The sequence below is a fragment of the Peromyscus eremicus genome, chromosome 9, assembly GCF_949786415.1.
Source record: "Peromyscus eremicus chromosome 9, PerEre_H2_v1, whole genome shotgun sequence".
Lineage (NCBI taxonomy): Eukaryota > Metazoa > Chordata > Mammalia > Rodentia > Cricetidae > Peromyscus > Peromyscus eremicus.
Genome location: NC_081425.1, coordinates 82658468 through 82680192, shown reverse-complemented (window position 1 = coordinate 82680192; position 21725 = coordinate 82658468). Strand labels below are relative to the sequence as shown.

Genomic DNA, 21725 nt, shown 5'->3' with positions numbered 1-21725 from the left:
CCACAGGACAAGCCGCAGGAGTCCCTTCACAGTGTGAGTCCCCGGGATTGAACTCAGCTCATCAAGTTTGGCAGCAGGCATCTTTATACACTGAACTAGCTCGCAGCCCCACTCAGCAAGTTGCTTCTTTAGACAAAGGCGGCTTTGTCTTTCACAGTCCACTGGGGCCATTGCACCCATTTCCCAGATAGACAAACCAGGGCCTAGGGCAGGAACTCAGTCTTCCTTCATGGTTTCTGATCTGCACAGGAGGAAGGAAGTTGTTCTTTTCTATCCCTGGGTCAGCTTTTGCAGCACCTGGGTTGCCCCCGCCCCGGCCCCCCATGCTGCTCAGGTCTCATAATAAAAATGCTTTTTCAGTGTGTTCTAATTTTAACTGTCATTAGGACCTGCATCCCCTACAAGGCTGGCAGTCACACACCCGCAGCACGATCCAGCTTCTTTTTCTCTCTTGGCAATAGAACTTCTGTGGAGCAGGAACGAGTACAAATGCCTTGAGCACCCTGCATTGCTGGGCATGCTTCTCTATGATTCCTCTGCTCTCTAGAACTCTCCATCATCTCTTGGAGGGTCTGCTGTGGTGGTATTGTGTTCCCCAAAACATTGTGTACCCTAATAAACTTATCTGGGGTCAGAGAACAGAAAAGCCACTAGATACTTAGGATAGGCAGTGGTAGCACACATCTTTAATCCTAGCATTCCAGAGGCAGAAATCCATCTGTTCAAGGATACAGCCAAGCAAGGTGACTCATGCCTTTAATCCCAGAAAGCGAGGCTTTAATCCCAGGGAGTGATGACTGAAAGCAGAAAGGTATATAAGGCGTGAAAACCAGAAACTAGAAGCATTTGGCTGGTTAAGCTTTCAGGCTTTTGAGCAGCAGTTCAGCTGAGATTCATTCTGGATGAGGACACAGAGGCTTCCAGTCTGAGGAAACAGGATCAGCTGAGGAAGTGGCAAGGTGAGGTGGCTGTGGCTTGTTCTGCTTCTCTGATCTTCCAGAGTTCACCCCAATAACTAGCCTCAGGTTTGATTTTATTAATAAGAACTTTGAAGATTCCTGCTACAGTCTGCCTTGAGGGCTGGCCAGAGCCGAAGGATACAGATATTGGGTGATTAGATGCTTCTTGTGTGAGCCACCCCTGGGCAGCCACATCCTGCATGGTTCTCTGTCCTCCAAGCAGCTCCACACATAACACAGAGTGGGATTTCACCAATCCACTTACTGGGGGAAATGGGTCAGTGCAGGAGGCCACCTGCAGATAGGAACCAGGCTGAGTGTCATACTCACACTCAAAAAGCCTCAGACTTTGGATTTTCAGATTAGGGATGCTCTGTTTGTACAGACTGTTTCCTGTAGAATAGGGTCCAAACTACCACCCTCCATCCCTCCCTTCCCTGCCTCCCTTCCTCTCTTCCTCCCTCCCTCCCTCCCACCTTCCCTTTCTTCCTTCTTTCCTTCCTTTCTCCCTCCCCTCCCTCACTCCCTCGCTTCCTTCCTTCCATCTTCCTCCTCTCTTCTACCCTACTCTCCTTTCTTCCTCCCTCCCTTCCTCCTCTCTTCTTTTCCTTTCTTGGTGGAGCTTATGTAGCCCAGGCTGGCCTCAAACTCACGCTCCTCCCCTTAAGCCTCTTAGGTTCTGGGTTACAAGCCTGTGCCAGCACACCTCCAGGCTTTGTGTTTCTCTGCTTTGGGGCCTGAAGGCTATAGCAGAGCGACCTCACACCTGCCAAGAACCAGAAACTACCCCCATCCCCTTCATCACCAGGACTTGTCAAGTATGAGGAGTGAGTCCCAGAGAGCTCCTGAGGGCAGCGGGAGAGGGCCACACAGGGCAGAAAACAGATGCCCGGCCCAGGCTTGCAATGTGATCTGGCCTTTCTCACGACTGTGAGGGTGGGTCTGGTGCTTGGCTCTGACCTTGACCCACTGAAGCAGGATGCCATAAGATGCCAGGGGCCACACTATCACAGGCCGTGGGTCCTCAGTGGTGGTTAGAACAGACTGGATGGCACAGACCCCGCCTATGCTTCCTGGGCCCTGGGAAGGGAGACCGAGGTGTGAGAGCTTGGTAGTGATGGAGCCAGGGTGGCCAGAGTTAAGTCTCTTGAAAGGAAACTCAAGAGTGTGGTATTTTATTTTATATCTTTTAGTCATTTTGAGACAAAGTCGTACTAAATAACTCTGGAACTCACTATGTAGACCAGGCTGGTCTCTCATTCACAGAGATCCTCCTGCCTCTGCTCCCGATTGCTGGGATTAAAGGTGTGCGCCACTCCACCAGGTTTGATGAGTGTGATATTTTAAGTAGGGAATGTGGCTGATTGGTGGTGAAGTGCTCGTCTAGAACATGTGAGGCTCTTGGGCTCCCTAGCACTGTGGCAATAAATAATGTGATGTTTCATGTACCTGCAGACTGTAGTCCAGCTCCATGCCCTAGCTGTGATACTCTAAGCCTTATGTGACAGATGGGAAAACTGAAGCTGAAAGAGTTTGTGGTCACTCAAAGATCTTTTCCTTACAACTACAGGATCAGGACCAGGACCACAGTTCTATGACGTCAAAGCTCCTGAGCTGCAAGACTCTCTGTGGTACAGACAGACAACTGAGATTCAACTTAGCCACTCCTGTCCATGTTGTGAGCCATGGTGGGTGTCAGGTAGGGAGAATGAGATACCTCTGACCTTCACCTACAGTCTCCGTGTTCTTGGGCTGTCACGGGGCCTGTCACTGAGGTGTCCTGAGTGCCTGGGTTTCCTCCCATATGAAATGAGAAGCCTGATGTTGGCTGGTTCTGACACTTATGGAAACTGATGCTTACTGGATAGATCTAGGGGTCAGCCCCAGGCTAAATGCTTGGGGAAGCATTTTTCCTATGGATCCCTTATCCCAGAGTTGAGATTCGACTCAGAGCCAAGTACAAAGTAAAATGTTTTCTAGTTTGGTCCTTGATTCAATTTCTCTTTGTGACTATCTGATTTGGAAGTCTAGGGGTACGGTTACAGTGCCTCCCTGGAGGAGTTAACTAGGAGAATAGGTGGAATCCCTAGCCTGTGGAAGGAGGGGTCAAGGTCGTGCTGTGCATGTACCTGATCTGTCTGGTTCCCTGGGTCCCAGCAGCAAGTGCTGGAGCTCAGCTCAGCCAAGCCCAGACGTCATTTGGGGTTGCCTGGTGCTCTAGGCCTCCTTCCACATCCTTGGTCCGTCTCACCCTGTATGGCTCCCTGCCTGTCTGCTTCATGATCTTACATCCTGAACAAGCTGCTGATCTCTGCACCCGGCATGTCCTGCCTGCTTGTTCTTATCTACCTCTGCAGGGCCAGCACACCTATCTCCTCTGCTGGATTTCCCAGGTGACCAGCTATTATCCCCTCCTGTAGGTGACCCTGTCATGACCCATCCAGGGTCATGTCCCCACAGAGCCCTGTGCCGACTCTTTTGACCTTGTATTTCCAGTGACTTTTTTTTCCAAGACCACCCTAGGAGTAGGGCCATAGCCAGACTTTGGACCCACAGAGAAAGATCCCACCTGCTTGCTCGGCCCCCAAGTGATGCAATTTCACTTGAGAGTAGGTATGTAGATGTCTTGTTAGAACGGGGGACAAGGAGACTGATCTCGGGCAGGTGGCTCTGTTATGAGGCATGGAGCTCCCAGGGGCTTGGGAACTGCTGTTCCCTTGGGAAGTACTCAGAGGCCCTCGTGCCTGCTGTCTAGATAGTCTGACCCACCTGGAGGCTCCAACTCTATCAGTCCCCCCCCACCAAGGTAGTGTGTGTGTGTGTGTGTGTGTGTGTGTGTGTGTGTGTGTGTGTACTGGAAGGAGGGGGATTCTGCTTCCATTTATGTCTAGGTAGCAGCCCTCACGCTTCAGATAAGCCCCAAACAGGGTCACATGGAAACTGGGATTGCGGACTGGGGCAACTTGCTTCATCATCAGCCCTAGCACCAACCAGGCCAAAGCTTGTTCATCTTCTCAGATTAGGTAAGATTGGGCACACTCAGGATCACGTGGCCCTAGACCCCTGGCTGCCTCTGACCTGATCTCCTCACACTTGGGTGTCACCCTTTGGGAGGGCCGGAGGGACAGGGTAGGGCCTTCCTTCCCAATCTACTTCTAGTGTTTGGAGAGTGACTTTTGGAGGCCCTGGTATGGTGTGAAGACAGGAAACGGGAACATTCTCTGGGCTTTCCTGAGCTGGGATGCAGGGTTCCTGTCCTGGCTGATTTGCTGTGTGATCCTGGTTATTGTCACTGGGCTTCGGTTTTCTTTACTAAAATGCAGCCGTTGTACAAAGTCTATGAATAATTAACATTTCTAAAGCCAGATATGGGGCCTACCTGTAATTCCAGCACTTGGAGGGTTGAGGCAGGAGCATCAAAAATTCAAGGCCAAGACAGGCATGGTAGTGTACACCCTTAATCTTCGCACTCAGGAGGCAGAGGCAGGTGGATTTCTGTGAATTTGAGGCCAGCCTGGGCCACAAACTGAGTTCCAGCATGGTCTGGACTACATAGAGAGACCCTGTCTCAAAAAAAAAAAAAAAAAAAAAAAAAAAAAAGTCATTTCCTGATTGTCAGCTCATTTACTCCCTACCAACCTGGTGAGGAAGGCTTGTTTAAAAGAACTAGCAGCGCTGAAAGGCTAAACAATGGGGCTAAATAACCCTTTTCAGGTCTCACAGCCAACACGTGAAGACAGGGGTTACACAGCCCAACTTTCTGACTGACTGAATGCAGATGCACAGGGATGGGGGCTTTCAGAAGTGTAACCATGGCAACCACAGCGCTTGTCTGTAGCTTGCCAAGGAACTTTCCAGTACTACCTCATCGACTCCCTATGACAAGCCCCCCAGGAGATCCACTTTACAAGGAGTAAACTGAGGCACATTGTGGAACTTGGACAACATCACCCAGTTCTTACCCAAGGGTGGAATCTAGGAAGTCTGACTTGAGGATTTGCAAGGACATGGTAAACAAATCTCCCAGTGTGTAGGATATGAAATACAGTGGGCACTCAATAAATAATCGCCGAGATGCATAGAAAGAAAAAACCCACAAAGGAATTAGCCTCTGGGCCTGGGGACCCAGCTTTGTCTCCATGGCTACCTCTGGTAAGGCTGGATGATGATGTTGATGTCTTCTTCTCTGCCTTACAGTATCGAGGCAGGGTCTCTCACTTGAACCTAGAGCTCATGATTTGACTAATTTAGCTAGTCAGCTTGCCCCAATGAGCTCATCTCTGCCTCTGCCTCCTGCGTGCTGAGGGTACAGGTGGGCCGCCATTCCCACTCAGCCTCTGTGTGGGTGTTAGGCATCTGAATCCGGTCCTCTTGCTTGCAGAGCAAGTGCTTTATCGACTAAACCATCTCCTGAGACCTTTTTTACTTCCTCATTTCACTGTTGACTAGTATTCTAGTCAGTGGGCATAGTATAGCCCGCCCCCCATTCACCAGTCAATATATGCATGACTTGTTTTTACTTTGGGGAATTTTTTTTTTTTAACAAAACACATGTGGGCACCAATGCATAATTGGGCCTACTGTAGATGAGTATGTTTTCATTTCTCTTGGATCAATAGAAGTGGATTTCTTGGGTGAAGGGTAAGAATATGTTTCACTTTGTAAGAAATGGGTGGGATATGGAGATATTTCCCTGTTGCTCAGGTCTCTGGGTTCAAACCCTAGTACAACATAAACTGGCCGGGGCAGCACTCAGGAGGTGGAAGCAGGAGGATCAGAAATTAAGGGTCATTCTCAGCTACCTGGCAAGTTTTAGGTCAGTCTGAACTATCTATGAAAAGGGGCAAAAAGGGAAAACAGGCAAATTCTATTTCATGTATTCACACCACTTCAGCTACCAACAACATATAAGGATATCATTTACTCCATATCCCTTATTGATATTACCTGTCACTCCTCTGAGCTATTTTGGTCAGTACATGATGGTAACTTTTTGCTGTTGTGATTTTCAATTCCATAATGACTAATGATGCTGAGGAGATTGGACATTTGTCATGTGCATGCACCTTCTTTGATGAAGTATCCATTTGAATCTTAGGCCCACTTTGATTGGGTCACTGGTTTTGTCATTACCAAGTTGAAAGACTCTTCATGTAAATTCCTGATACAAGATCTTTGTCAGATTGATGCACCATAGGTATTTCCCCATACCTGGGGTATATCTGGTCACTCTCCTAACAGAATCCTCTGAGAAGCAAAGCCTGTACAGTTAGTGCTTTGCATGTTGTATTTAAGAAAACCTCCCAGATTTTCTTCTAGATGGTTTATGATTTTAGCTCTTGAGGTTGAGCTGTATGCTGATTGATTTTGACTCTGTCTTTGTGAATTGCCTGTGTGAAGTAGAGTCAAGGCTCACACAAACAGCCATGTGTCTTACTTACTGTATCTAGAGCTGTTTGGCTGTGGCTCTTGCTTTGTTCCTAGCATAACTTCTGTTTCTGGGAGGGTTTGTTTTGTTTGTTTTTCAAGACAGAGTTTCTCTGTGTAGCCTTGGCTGTCCTGGAACTCACTCTGTAGACCAGACTGGCCTTGAACTCACAGAGATCCACTTACCTCTGCCTCCTAAGTGCTGGGATTAAAGGTGTGTGCCACCACTGCCTGGCTTGGGAGGTTTTGTTGTTGTTTTTGTTTTCTTTTTCTGTCCTTTGTGACTTTAAATTAGTACTTTATATGATTCCTTTTCTCTTCTTTCTTTTTTTTTCTTCCCTCCCTCCCTCCCTCCCTCCTTTCTTTCCTTTTTTTTTTTTGAGACAGAGAATCTCTTCTTTCTTAGTATATCAATTATACTTACTTTAAAGATAGTTGACCTTTTCTTCTCCTCATGTATGGATTACTCTCCAATCCCATGCTCCTGGGCTCCTAGGAAGGTCAGTGCCTACATACCAGGCATGCAATATACATTTGTAACTATTATAACACTGTTTTCAAATAATGTTACATTGTGTCACCAGCTATAAGTATCCTGCAGTAACAAAGTATTCCTGGCTTTCCCCTTATCTCTCCAGTGAGGTCTTCATTTCAGCTCACAAATATGATCATTGAATACATTGTTGCTATGTTGTGAACAAATTGTCTGTTGTATCAATTGTGAATAATAAAAGGGTTTTTTTTTAATTTTTGTTTTGTTTGTATTTTTTATTTTTTCCAGACAGGGTTTCTCTGTGTACCGTGGCTGTCCTGGAACTCACGCTTTAGACCATGCTTTTACTTGAAGAATATTTTCTTCTGATTACTGATTTAAGATCTTCCAAACAGGTTTTTACTTATAGAATAGAGTTTCACATTAAAACTTGTCTGCTTGCTTCCTCCCTCCATCTCCTCCCTCCTTTTTTCTTTCTTTTTTAACATTTCCTCCTTTTGTTAAGAATAGATTCTTCTCTCATAAAAATATCCCGATTACAGTGTCTGCTTGCTACGCTCCTCCCAGTTCCTCCCCACCTCCTCTCCACTCTGGACCCACTCCCTTTCTCTCATTAGGAAAGAACAGGCTTCTAAGAGATAACAACAAAACACAACAAAATAAAATATAGTAAGATAAACCAAAAACCATCACATCTAAGTTGGACAAGGCAACCCAACAGGAGGAAAGGAATCCAAGAGCAGTCACAAGAATCAGAGACCCATTCGTTCACACGCTCAGGAGCCCCATAGAAATACTCAACTGAAAGCTGTCATATATACACAGAGGAGCTGGTCCAGATCCATGTCAGCCCTGTGCTTGCTGCTTCAGTCTCTGTGAGTTCATATGAGCTTGGCTCGGTTGATTTAGAGGGCCTTGTTCTCCTGGTGTCTCCATCCCATCTGGCTCCCACACTCCTTCAGCCTCTTCTTCTTTGGGGTTCCCCAAGCTCTGAGGGGATTTGATGGAGAGATCCCATTTAGACCTGGGTGTTTCCCCGGTCTCTCTCTATCTGCTGTCTGACCGTAGGTCTCTGTATTTGTTCCCTTCTGCTGCAGGATGAAGCCCCTCTGATGATGACTGAATGAGGCACAGATCATATTTATCTTTCTATCCTTGAATACATTGTTGCTATTATTTTGGGCAAATTGTTGTCTGTTGTATCAATTGTGAATAAGAAAAAGTTTCTTTTACCTCTTCTAATTCTTTCTTTGTTACTTTCCCTTTCTTTATGTAGCTCCGAGGCTTTGACTTGAATAGTTTTCCTTTTCTCTAAAGAACTTCCTTTTGCATATGTGTGTGGTGAGTGTATGTGTGTGATGCATGTGCATGTGTGTGCAGTTGCACACATCCATGCGCTGGCATACAGAGGCCAGAACAGGAAGTGAAGTGTCTTTCTCTAACCATCTCCACTTTATTGGCTTGAGGCAGGGCCGCTCACTGAACTGGAAACTTGTTGTTTTGGTAAGGTTGGCTGGCAGGCCAGTGAGCTCTGTGTCTTCGGTATCTTATACCTGACTTACAGGTATGTGCAGCCATGACCAGATTTTTATGAGAGTGCTGGTAATTTGAACTCAGGTCCTCAGGCTATCTCCTCAACCTCTAAAGAACTTCGTTTTACATATCTTGCAAGGCAGGTCTAGTGTACAGATTTTCTCAGTTTTTGTTTATCTGAGAAACTCTTGTCATTTCATTCACTTTTGAAAGCTAACTTGGCAGGAAACAGAATTTGTAGTTGACATTTTTTTTTCTTTCTCTTAACTCTTTAAATATTTCATCTTACTCTCCCCCCCTCCCCCAAGAAAAGGTGTCTGGGAAGCATGATTCTATCCTTATCCTTGTTCCTATACATGAGAGTTTTCTTCCTTTCTTTTTTCTTCTCATTTCAGGATTTTTTCCTTCATCATTGGTTTTCTGCTATTGAGAGGAGAGAGGGAGGGAGGGAGGGAGGAAGGGAGAGAGAGAGAGAGAGAGAGAGAGAGAGAGAGAGAGAGAGAATATTCATTCTAGTCACTGTTCTTTCAGCCTCCTGGGTCTACGTGTAGTGTCTGACATTAATTCTGGGACGCTCTCAGTCATTAATGGTTCAGGTATTTTTTCTGCTCCTTCCTGTTACACGTGTATCACATGGTCGGAAGCCCCACAGTCTGGATATCCTGCTCCAGTTCTTCCCATCTATGTCCTCTTCGCAGTCAGTCCCGTTTTGGAAGTTGGTAGGGTTGTGTCCTCCAGCTCAGAGACTCTTTCCTCTACTGTGGCCCGTCTCCTAATGAGCCTTTGGAGGGCATGGGATGATGTTGACTGCCATGTTCTATCATCTTCCACCTTACTGCCTTGAGACAAGGTCTCTAATTGAACCTGTAGATAGGCTGGTGGCTAGCAAGCCCCAGTGTCTCTATCCCCGCAACACCGATGTTACAAGCATGTAAGTGGCTTTTTACACGAGTGTTAGGGATTTGAACTCAGATCCTCAGGTCTGCACAGCAAGAGCTCTTACCCACTGAGCCATGAGACAACTCAGTTTCCACCTGACTCTTGGGGCTCCAGTCTTGGGAAACTGGAAATGTCTGCTTTCCATCACTTCTAGGTTGCCTTTTCTCAAATGTCACAGAACCCACCAGCACGCAGTCTTTGTGTCTGGCTTCTTTCCCTTAGCGTATTGCTGGTGAGCGTCTCCATGCCTCTGTGTGTTTTAATAGCTTGGTCTTTTCCACATCTAGGTAATTTTGTTATCCATTCATTTGTCATTTGTGTGTCTGTTCAGGGCTGGCACATGGTGAACCAGTAGACGGACGTTCAATGGCTGAGTTGAGAAATGATGGCCAAGGGTAGACACACTCCTTTATAAATGGTCAGAACCAGGCTTTGATGTGAACCGGAAGGGGCAAGATGATGGCACTGGCCATTAGTTATTTCAGAGTATTCTTATTCTGTGCCCACTCTTGTGCTGGCTTGGGACAGGTAGTTCCTGCCCACCCACCCTTAGCTGCCTGTTTTGCTGAGGGACAAACTACTCTCCAAAGACCATTCAGGCAGATAAGTGGGTCAGGAAGGAAGAGAAGGAAAGACTGTGGGTGGGAGACAGAAGAAAGGTGAGGGAGGGTACAGTGGGGTAACCAGCAGAACAGTCCCTCAGCAAGAGGTACAAGCTCAGACAGGCTTCCTAGAGAAGACAAGGCCTGCCATCGGGGTATCTATTGGCCCCTGGAGGGAAGGGGGTCCCTGCAGGAGGAGCAGTCATGTGAAAGCTCATGGGTGGAGCAGGCAGCAGGCAGGACGGGCAAGGCCGGCTTGAGTATCAGGAATAGTCAGAGATGAGACCGGGGGAAGTCCTGGGGAAGGTGTGGAGAGCCAGTAATTCCCATCAAGTGTGACTTTTATTAGGAAGACAATGGGCACCGTTGAAGGTATTTAAACTGCAAAGGAACATAATTAAGGTCTGCTCGGTGGAGAAGGGACTAAATGTATGAGTAGAGGCTGGGCTGTGGAGAGATCCAAGCAGCCTAGGTTTGGAGAGAACAGTTTCAATTAGATGATCAAAGCCAGTTGAGAGGCTGCCCTACCAAGACCAGGGACTAAAATGTTCTCTGTCTGTCTGTCTCTGTGTCTCAGTGTATGCATGGATGTGAGAGCATGTGCCTGTGGAGGTCAGAGGACAACCTGTGTGCCACTGTCATTTTCAAGAATGCTGATGTCCACATCCTTTGAGACAGGGCCTCTTTTTGATCTGGAGCTCACCAATCGGGCTAGGCTAGCTGATCCATGAGTCCCAGGGATCTCTCTGTCTTTGCCTCCCTGGTTCTGGGATTACACATATGTGCCACCATGCCAGGCATTAAAGAATAAAAAGATTTTGACATGTTTGAGTGTTTTGTTTCCAGGTATGTATGTGCACATATGAGTATTAGGTGGCCACAGAGTCCAGAAGAGGGTGTCAGATCCCCTGGAACCAGAGTTATGGGCAATTGTGAGCCATCATGTAGGTGCTGGGAACTGAACTCATGTCCTCCAAAAGAGCAGTAAGTGCTCTTAACTACGGAGTCATCTCTTCAGTCCCCAATATCTGGCATTTATACATGGGTTCTGGGGAATCAAACTCAGGTCCTCATGCTAAGAAGGTAAGCACTTTACCCATTGAGAGAGACATCTTCCTAGCCTCTGAGACTGACCTTATGGGAGGTGGAAGCAGGTCACCAGTCTTGGGACTCAGCAATAGAATAGATGGGAGTTCTGGTCTTGGGAGGAAGAGCAAATAAGGAGGATGGGGTGGGGTGGAGACAATAAGCAAAGGGGGGAGCTAGGAGGGTCGTGTGTCTGCAAGACCTTCAAAAGGAAGGTCCAGGAGACAGCTGGGCATTTGGGTCGAGGAAGGAAATCAGGCTAGGCCTGCAGACCTGGGGGGCATTGGAATGCAAGGCACCTCAAGATCCAGTCTCAGAAGCTCTGCGTTACCCTTGCTGACCTAGTCTACGTCAAAGCAAGGTGAAGGCAATGCCAATCAAAGGATGCAAGAATTGACTCCGTGTTCGCTTCGGCAGCACATATACTAAAAAATGGAACAATACAGAGAAGATTAGCACAGCCCCTGCGCAAAGATGACATGCAAATTCGTGAAGCGGTCCATATTTAAAAAAAAAAAAAAAAAAGGAATTGACTCCGCCTCTTGGTTTGAGGAACTGCCAAGTGTTAGGGAGATCTTTCAGGCAATGCAGGAGAGAGTGAGCTAACGTGAGAAGAACAGAAGAACAGATGGGCCCAACAAGGCAGTAGCGAGTGCAGGGCTCATGGTGCAGGGCTCAGGGCACATGGGTGAGGCTTGACTTTAGGGAGAGAAGGACGTGAGACGACAAGGGAAGGGCCAGCTCCCATTTATGAGGAAGATCTGAGCAGCTCAACCAGCCACGAGGTTCCCAGTGTCATAAAGCACTCTCAACTTGTCCCTGTCCTCATAGGGCAGGTAGTGGAAAGCACACTTTACTGAGGGCTTATATGTGACCTTAATCAGTTCTGATGCCCTGTGAGGGCTGTCCGTTGTGAAGTTTGCTCTACAGGTGAAGGCATGGAGGATCAGGGAGTCTCTTCCCAACTTCCTGTGAGAATGACTGTGCTTATTGTCTGCACATAAAAAGATGTTTGCTCTTTTCTTTCCAAGGAGCAAGAAGATGTCCCTATAACTTTTTGGTTGGAGGAGAGGCCTCATAGTGGAGGAGAATTTTATTGAACCCTTGGAAAGGGGGTTAGGATGTGGGGGCATCTTGGCCAGTGATAGGATGGAGCTGAGGACTATAGGTTCAAGTTCCTTAGAAGTAGGGACGGGGACTACAGACAGATGACTACCTGAAAAAGCCATGGGCTGGTGGCCACCATCCTCTCCATTCCATATCACCATACACAGTGATAAGAATAAAAATAATTTATGTCATGTGACTGCTTTTTAACTAGCTGCTTTCAAGACTTAAGACCGGGATTATAAAAGGCATGCATTTATAAATTATTAGTCCCGAGCTCATAAGCACATAGACTTTGGTAGCACTTTAAATTAATTTATCGTCATTCATTGCAGCTGTCTGTGATGTAAACCTCCAGCTATAAATTTGTACCATAGTCTGACACACCATTAACTAAGGTGCTGCCCAAGCCAGAGCACATAGTAAAACATCCCAATACAGTCTCTGTAGGGATGAATGTCTCCTTCTCCTCCTTCTCCCTTCTGCTCTCCCCTCCCCTCCCCTCCATTCTTCTCTCTCCTCTTCTCTTCCAATGACAGGCAGTGTGGAGAGAAGGCAGATGCTTGGGAGTTGTGCTCACAAAAGAGTAAGTGTGGGCTGGGCTGAGGCGATGGCTCAGTGTGAGTTCGGATCCCCAACACCCACACAGAAAGCCAGTCATGGCGCCTGTAATCCCAGTGCTGGGAGGGGTAGGGGAATCTAAGAGCTCACTGACTACCAATCTAGCCAACTGGTGAGCCCCAGGCTCAGCAAAGAGACCCTATTTCAAAAAACACAAAGGGAAGTGAGGCAGGAAGTCACCTGATGTCAACCTCTAGCACACATACACAGAGATGCACATGCCTGCATATGTAGATGCATACATATGTAACACACACACACACAGGTTCATGTGCCTGTATATGTACAGGCATACACATGTATCCACACACACACAGAGGTGCATGACCTGCCTGCATATGTAGATACATACACACATATCACACACACACATAGAGGTGCATGTGCCTGCACATATAGATGCATACACCTCTCTCTCTCTCTCTCTCTCTCTCTCTCTCTCTCTCTCTCACACACACACACACACACACACACACACACACACACACACACACACACTAACTGAGAGCAAGACACACTGTGGCCTGTGGCCCTCCACAGAATTCAGGGGCTTCTGTTCCTTGCACAGAGAGGACAGGGCTTGTCTAGCACAAATGAGTAGCAAGTCCTGAGAAAGCCACTCCTCTGGAACCAGAGGACATTGTACTGCTACCCTTAAGCAAGAGGACGAACAAGGAGACGGGAACATGAAGAGGAGGGCTTGGGAGCAGAAGAGATGCAGAGGAAAGGGGGGCAGACCTAGAAGAGGCAAGAGACTCAGGGAAAACTGGAAAGTGGAGTGACGTTACGGGTCACATGGTGTGCTTTAGTGAGAGCTGGTCAGCACTGGGACACCCGAGCTCACATCCAGCCCAGTGGCTGACTAGCAGCTCTGTGACTTCCAACCTGCCGGTAGCTCATGTGCTCTTGCCTCAGGTTCTGTGCTGGAAGGGGAGCTTTACTGGCTCAGAGGCCCTGGCTTTGGTAGCTATACCATTTGGGAGTGGGGCATGCTGAAGTGGGATGCAGGGGATGCTATGCTGAGGTTAGGCTAGGATGGTGGGAAGGTTCTAGAGTGCTGCTGGGTGGGTGTAGAGGTAGCCCCTTGCCCCAGAGACCAGCCATCAGAGCTCTGCAAGGGGTGGAGTGGGACTAGGGGAGTGCACACGTCCTTAGAGGCATCGGAGCATGTGTTCCGGGAGCATGCGTGCACATTCCTGCCCTGACCTGCAGAGGACAGTGTATGTTCCATTTCAACCTGACACAGGGGTGGGCACCGTCTTTTCCGACTCAGCCTGCTGTCTCAGCCCTGGGAGCCCTAACCACTCAATGTCTGGTCCTGGAAGGAGGCTATGGATATCTGGATGGCCTCTCCTGATGTATCTGGTGTTTTTCTTGTACTCTTGTGGGCAGGGGTCTTTATCAGAACTTATTCATCCACCTGCCTTGTTCTTCCTCAGCTTCCAGATGAAAAGCCTAGAGTGGATGGCGTCAGGAGCGGTCCCCGAGGATGTGCTCAGGGAGTGTGACAGATGCTCTAACAGCTTAGGCAAACAACAGGAAATAAACGAAGGGTCCTTCCTAGCAGGGTTCTTCCTGGACACACTGTGAGCCTTCATTTCCCTATACTCATCCATGCAGACATCAGCTGGGATCCTGGGCCCCAGGATGCTGCAGATCTGTCTATACACCCTCATTATTCTCTTAGACTAGGCCTTTGGGTTTGATGTTGCTGTCTCCTCATCTGCTTGCTGGTCTAGAGGGGTCATGGTCATTGGAGGTCATAGAGGCAGGGTCTATGCCTATTGGCTTTTGGGGCTCTGATAACCAACCTCAGCTTACCTTGGTAGTAGAGTGAAGAAGTGTCATGTGAAGACAGGTATGAATGTGTGGACACTCCCCCTGGGAGCACAGTCATTCATAAACATGACTCTGTAAAGTCTTCATGGGGACTTGAAGGTAATCCCTGTTCCAGCTGGGGAGGTGAGCCTCAATCCAGCTGTGTCCAGGGTCTAACTGGGGCATCCGCCTTGTACATGTTACCCTGGAGGGTGTGTGGACCCCTGTCACCAGGAGGAGAGTAAAGGACTGAGAGAGGGACACCTATGACCTGTGTCTTCAGAGCTCAGTCCTGGAATCCAGGGCATCCCCACTGGGCTGCTGCTCCTGTCTCCTCTTATCTACAGCCAGACCTCGAAGAGCCAAGAACCAGTCCTATTAATCAATTACCTACTGTCTGAGCCGAGAGCAGGGCTGCCTGGCCAGATAAAGTCCAGCGGGGAGGAGGAAAGGACATGAGTTCAAGAGGGAAACTTGTTCTTTTATCTAGAGCTGCACCTCATAATTGCTGCGCATTGCCACATGCACCCCCAGTGTGTACATCTTGGGGCACATGCATCACCTTTTTCTTGCACAGCCCCATCCTACCTGCACCTTCCTTCTTAAGGCATACAAACCACAGCCACACCTGGATGCCCCTGGCTGCTCACATCCCCACACAGGGCCACATACCTGTGGAGATGTTCCACCCACCCACCCCAGCACCCCTGTCCTATGTTTTAATAGTCAGGCAGCGCTCTGTGTCCACATGCACATATCAACCCCACACTGGTCCAGGCTGAGGGTGGGTAACTCCTGAGGTGGGCATGGCATGGAGAGAATGGCCTTAGGAGGCTTCTAAGGGCAGATGGACCCACTGTCTGCTGGAGTTGGTTGGTTCGATCTGAATTTTGGGCCATGATGTGAGTAGAACTGGTGAACTCACTGACCATATGTTTGGGGCCCTGGACAAGGCCTGTCTGCAGATTTTACCTCCACTTCCTCATTCTGAGATGAGAGAGCTACCAAGCTTGGGCATTCTTAGGCCCTAGTCCGTAACTGTCAGGGTCATGTTTTGTGGATGGAGAGTCAGTGTGTGGTATTCTGTTTGCTGCTGTTACTGCTGTTGACTGACTTGACAGAGAATTACCTGGAAGCCCTGCCCAGGTACCTGTGGCAGAAAGTCCTGCCTCCATCCCTTGGTGCTGGGCATTTGAAACTCCTCATTCCTGCTCCAGGTCATATGGGTCCTGCTAGAACCCAGCCCTCCACACAAATTGGGCTGTGGCAAGCTACCGAGAGGTCCCACTGTGTCCTCAAGCTCTACTCAGCTTGACTATGGCTGCCTCTTCGGTTGACACCCAGGAGCCTCCTCCCAGGCTCTTGGGACCTGGGGTACATGGTAGGGTTCTGGTATTTTTGCTTCCCCTCTGTACGAGTTTTCAGAACAAGTAGAAGAGTGGAGAGTCCAAGGGAGGACAACACCACACAGAGAGGCCCAGGAGAACCTCAGGAGACTCAGTCATGGGCAAGGGATGTGTGTGACCAAGGTTTGGGAGTGTGTATGTATGTGTGTCAGTGTGTCAGTCGGCAATGTGAGTGTTGGTGTTGGGAGTCAGAAGGAAGCAGGAGAGCTGGAGGGGTGTGTGTGTGTGTGTGTGTGTGTGTGTGTGTGTGTGTGCTTGCGTGCATGCACGCGCGCACGCGAGTGTGTATTCTGTAGATGTCTGTGTAAACACAGACACTATCTTAGTTTGTGAATGTGTGTAGTATAGGAGTATTTGTGTCAGAGAGACAAGGTAATGTGTGTGTGAAGGGTGGCTGCTTCTGGTGTCATTAGTGTGTGATGTCTGTGGGATGGTGGTACTTCTATGGTGCCGGGGGGTGGGGGTGGGGGGTGGGATGTGGCAGTCAAGTGTGTCCATCTGTGTATGCAATGTGTGTGGTGTGTCCATTTTGTATGAGTTTGGCATGCATGGGTATGTCTGTACTGCAAGCATCAGGTGTGTCTGTCTGCCAGATTAGGGAATGTGGTGTGTGTATTGTGTGTTGTGTGTGTAATGAAGGCTAGTTGTCTTTGTGTTGTGTGATGTGTATAGTATGTGCATGTTGGTGGGCAGGTTGTCTGTGAATTGATATATGTGGGGTGTGTCTCATGTGGGGTGTGTGTAATGGTAGTATTACCTGTAAGTGGGAATGTGTGTGGTATGAGTATATTATACAGGTGTGTGTGTCTGTCATCTACGGGTGAGGGTGTATGGTATGTTTATATTGTGCAGGCTGTGTGTCTGTGGAGGAGGAATCATCTTGGGAAAGTATATGTGTATTGTGTGGGGTGTACATGCTATAGGCAGGTTGTTTATGTGTAGAATTGTGATATATCACACACATATATACATACCATATATATATATATACACATACCATATATATATGTATAACATAACACACACACATATATACATATAGTGTTGGATGTGTGTGTACTTTGGGTAGGTTGTCTGTAAGTGGGTGTGACGTGTGCATGTTTGTATGGGTTGTACATACTGTGGGCTTGTTATGGGCAGGTTGTGTTTGTATATGGGTATGTGTGGGGTGTGCATGTTGTGAGCATGTTATGGGTGGGTTGTGTGAATATGGGTATTTATTGTGTGGAGTGTGTATGTTGTAGACATGTTATGGGCCCGTTGCCTGTGTGTAGCTGTGAATGTGTTGTAGGTAGGTTGTTGTCTTCTGTGTGTATGTGTGATGTGTATTATGTGGGATGTATATGTTGTGGGCAGGTTGTCTGTGTGTGGGAGTGTGTGATGTGCATATCTTGTGGGGTTTGTGTCTGTGGTGGGTAGGCTGTCTGTGGGGTGTGGGCTTTTTTGTGGCTGTGAGTATGAGATCAGCATGCCTTGAGCATGTGGGCGCGTGGGGAGGTAGGAGCGGGAGGCAGGCAGGCAGGCAGGCTGACGGCCAGAGCCTCCCCCGCCCTGTGCACAGTGGCTGGGCTGACAGCCGGGCGGAGAAGAAAACTAGACGTCAGGGAAATCAGTCAGAGACAAATCGATTCCCTTTAGAGGTGAGAAAAAGCAGATGCTGCGGCTGCTGGTGGCCTGTTAGGCTCCAAGCCACATCCATCTCAGCCCGCCCCTATTCTGCTGGCTGCCAACGCCCCGCCTTTGTTAGGGGCCCTGCTGTGGGCCTGCTGTCTCACTGTCTTGCCAGCCTTTCTGCGGCAGGGCACCCTCCTACATGGGGTGCCATACTGGTGCAGGGGTGTGCATAAACCTGCACATGAGGGTGCATGTGCAAATATAGCACCGGAGAGGCAGAGACCTTGTCATGGACCTCACCCCTTGGCACTGAAGTCAGAGGCAAGTGGCCACTGACTTGCCCGAGGACATCCAGGGAGCTGGACAGGGCTGGACCTTGGGCAGGACAGCCGAGATGGCTCCCATATGTGTACAGGCCCCAGCAGTAGGGATCCATCCTGAGGCCAGGGGCGAGCATCAGTCCCCAAACCCCGATGCCTGCCAAGTGGCCCTGAGTGGCCAGGCTCACATGGAAGTCCAGGCTCAGCTTTGTAGCTTCACTCACTAATGGGGTGTCACATGCCCCTGGACTGCAAACTAGTCTCAGCTGTCTGGATAGCTGCCAACACATTTGAGGCCTGACTCCCGGCCTAGATCTTGCTGATTCTTCAGCTGTCAGGTCACCTGGATTCCAGTCTCTCTCCTCTGCACCCTATCCCCACTAGGTGACAACAGCCAAAACAGATCAGGAAGCTAGGGCCAGGTCTGTGGCTGCCTAGGGCCAGGGACACTTTTTTTTTTTTTTTTTTTTCCTTTTGGTTTTTTCGAGACAGGGTTTCTCTGTGTTGTTTTGGTGCCTGTCTTGGATCTTGCTCTGTAGACCAGGCTGGCCTCAGACTCACAGAGATCCGCCTGGCTCTGCCTCTCAAGTGCTGGGGTTAAAGGTGTGCGCCACCACCGCCAGGCCAGGGACATTCTTGTATGGGGAGCTAGTGTTCTGAGTTCTTCGGTCCAGACCCAGGGTTGACTACCTGGGTCTGCCTTCTGAGAACTTGACTACTGATTGGGAGATTTGCAGTGCCTCCCCACCCCGGGACTGGGGTGCAGGGTAACACATTGGAAGGCCCCTAAATCCCACCAGCTTCCTCCTCGGGGCTGGGGGCTTTAACTGAAGCTGATCTCTCTGCAGGAGGACTCTGCTTCTGCCTGCCCCTCCAGCTTTCCCTAAGAACTGTCCCCAAGCTCTGGGACTTTGTGTCCTTCCCTAGGGACCAATAACTCTGCAAGCACCATGGTTCTCCCTTCCTTCTGGCTCAGACAGCAGGCTTTGTCCGGTACAGATGTTCTATAGTTTAACTTGAAACATTGAAGGGGTTGTTGCCCAGCTGAGCAGCTGGTAGGGGTAGCCATGGCTGGGGTTTGGTTTTGGTGATGCCTGCCTGCGCTATCAGGGACTCCCCTCTCACGCTGTGCCTGATGTTAGCCCTTGAGGCTGATCTCAATTCCCAGCTCCCAGGCACATGCTGACACAGCTCTACTTGCCTGAGCTGGTCACATTCTGGAATCTGGGACTTGCACCATCAGACCTGGGCTCCTAGCTCTAGCTGTGTGTCTGCAGACAGGTACCACACCTCTCTGTGCCTCGCGTATCCTCTTGTGTTGAGCCTTGCTCACCCCAGAGAAAGTCAGAGCAAGTGAAGGGCACAAGAGCTGTTGGGAGTAGCAGCTGTGTTGGGGCTACTGGTGGCCAGGGGCTGGCTCATGGGAGTCTTTCCAACGCCCACCCCTGGTCATGATTCTCATTGTCCAGCCAGATGGGAGAGGCCAAGAATCAGTCTACAGACACTGATTGAAACCAGTTTGGGGGCCAAGGCTTACTGTGGGCAGATAGCAATTGGCCCAGTGCCGGGACTATGGGATAGATTCAAAGACGTGACTGCTGGAAGAGTAGATGGACGTAGGCATGGGTGTTGCTGGATATCCCCTCCTCCCAGGGATGTTCCATTCCCACTGAGACCTGTTGGGGTATTGGGCATGGGGTGGGGACAGGAGAGAGGAGTCTCACTCCATCACTGCCTCTGTATCTCTTAAGAAAACTGGGCTTGGGGGTGTGACCTTGAAAAGACCATGTTTCTGCTGTGACATGAATACTTTGATAATAATGGGCAGCTGAGGCAGGTACAAACAGCTCTAGCTGCATCTAGCTCCAGGCCAAGCCCCAGGCCGGGCCCTTCTGTAGGCCACACTGCTGGGCCTCGAGAGCATTCCTTCCACTGTTCCCTGAGCCGTGCTCACCAGCTTCATGGCCACGGTGAAGGATAGGATGTGCAGTGGCTTGTCCAGAGTCTCAGAGCCAGGGCCGAAGGGAAAGCTGTTTGGGTTGTGTTCCGGAGATGGCAAGGGGCAGAGGTGACCTCAGGGACCAAGGGGCCTCCCACTGTGAGAATCGGAATGAATGAAACCCGCTGGGTTGCTGGAAGAACAAGGAATGTACTGTAGAACTTTCTGGAGCCAGAATGTGCTCTGCTCATTAGCAAGTCCCTGCAGCTGCAGTCATGTGCCATGCAGCATACATTCCCCTACCACACCGCATCTATCTGTGGCACTGCGTCATGTATCCCCTCTCCCCTTTGTAGGTGAGCCCTGGAGTGCAGGCCCTGCTCTTCACACATAGGACCTTTCTTTGGCCCTGACAATCCCCTTGGCCTTGCTGTAGATCCCCTTTCCAGGCTGCCAGATCAATTCCAGGTCCATGGCCCAGGGTCATTTAATGTCCCCTCCAGGTCTCCCAGACCATCACCTGACTCTGGATAAGCTGCCTGTGGGCCAGGCTCCACCCTTTATCCCATCAGCAGTCAAGGCCAGGACACTTTCTCCAAACAGTTCCCAAACCTGGCCTCTCTGGATTGTGTTCCATTGTTAGAGCCATTGACGACCCCAAAAAGCTTATGTTGCATGTGGTCATGACTCTTGATACTTATCATATTAGAAATTATAATTTTTTTTTTTTTTTTTTGGTTTTTCGAGACAGGATTTCTCTGTGTAGTTTTGGTGCCTGTCCTGGATCTTGCTCTGTAGACCAGGCTGGCCTTGAACTCTGCCTCCCAAGTGCTGGGATTAAAGGCGTGTGCAACCACCACCCGGCAATATTTCTTTAAAAGCACCAATAACTCGTCACTCCGTGTTTGTGTGGAGTTTTTGTTTGTTTGTTTGTTGTTTGTTAGACAGGGTTTCCCTTTTAGCCCTGCCTGTCCTGGAACTCACTCTGTAAACCAGGCTGGCCTCACAGTCAGAGATCCACCTGATTCTACCTCCTCCCAAGCTGGGATTAAAGGCGTGCACCACAACACCTGACTGGTATTTTTGTGAACAAACAAACAAACAATAAAAGCCAGTTTCCTGTGACTGCTCGATGAGGACCTGAATTCAGATTCCCAGCATGCTTGTAAAAACCAGGCTTGGTGGCATGGGCTTGTAGCCTCAGCACTTGGGGGTAGAAATAAGAGGATCCCTAGGCCTTGTTGGCCAGCCAGTATAGCCAAAAGAAGATTCAGTGAGAGACCCTGTCTCAAGAAATAAGATGGAGACGTGATTGAGGAAGACATCCTGATGTCAGCCTCTGGCTTCCACATGCATGTGTGAGCACATGCACACCATGCACCCATTCTTGTGCAGTGCACATGCTCACAGAGGCACACACACCTGTTTTGGAAAATGGAACAACTTCAGCAAAAGAGTGTCACTGCTTTGCAGTTGCCTTTTTCTTTCGTGATTCCCTGAAGCCGAGACAGCTGACTTCTCACTCCTGCTTCTGTGTTCATGCTTCTGACATCACTTGTCACAAAGCTCTAAAGGTCGCACTGTAGGTCGCAAAGGAAAAGGTATAAGAGATACATATCCGCCTTCTGTCTTTACAGACCCCTGAGACAGTCCATGTCTTAGCAGCGCCCAAGGTGGTTCCAGGACCTCGTAGACAGGTGCCAAAGGAAGCTTACAAAAGCCCAAAGCAAGACTTGGGCTCTGGAGCTTGGCGACCTGGGCCTGCTGGCCTGAGAAGAATGCACAGCTACTGCTTCTAGGAACAGCTATGGTGGTGAGGGCAGCCATGAGCATGATTGGGGAGGCAGAAAGGAGAGGGGAT

General features: G+C 49.1%; 1 non-coding gene across 1 annotated transcript; it reads left to right on the top strand.

The window, feature by feature from the left end:
* Positions 1–11440: 11440 nt before the first annotated feature.
* On the top strand, positions 11441–11548 carry LOC131920239 (U6 spliceosomal RNA). The gene has a single exon (XR_009381584.1). It is a non-coding gene; the product is annotated as a U6 spliceosomal RNA (small nuclear RNA).
* The last annotated feature ends 10177 nt before the right edge of the window (positions 11549–21725 follow it).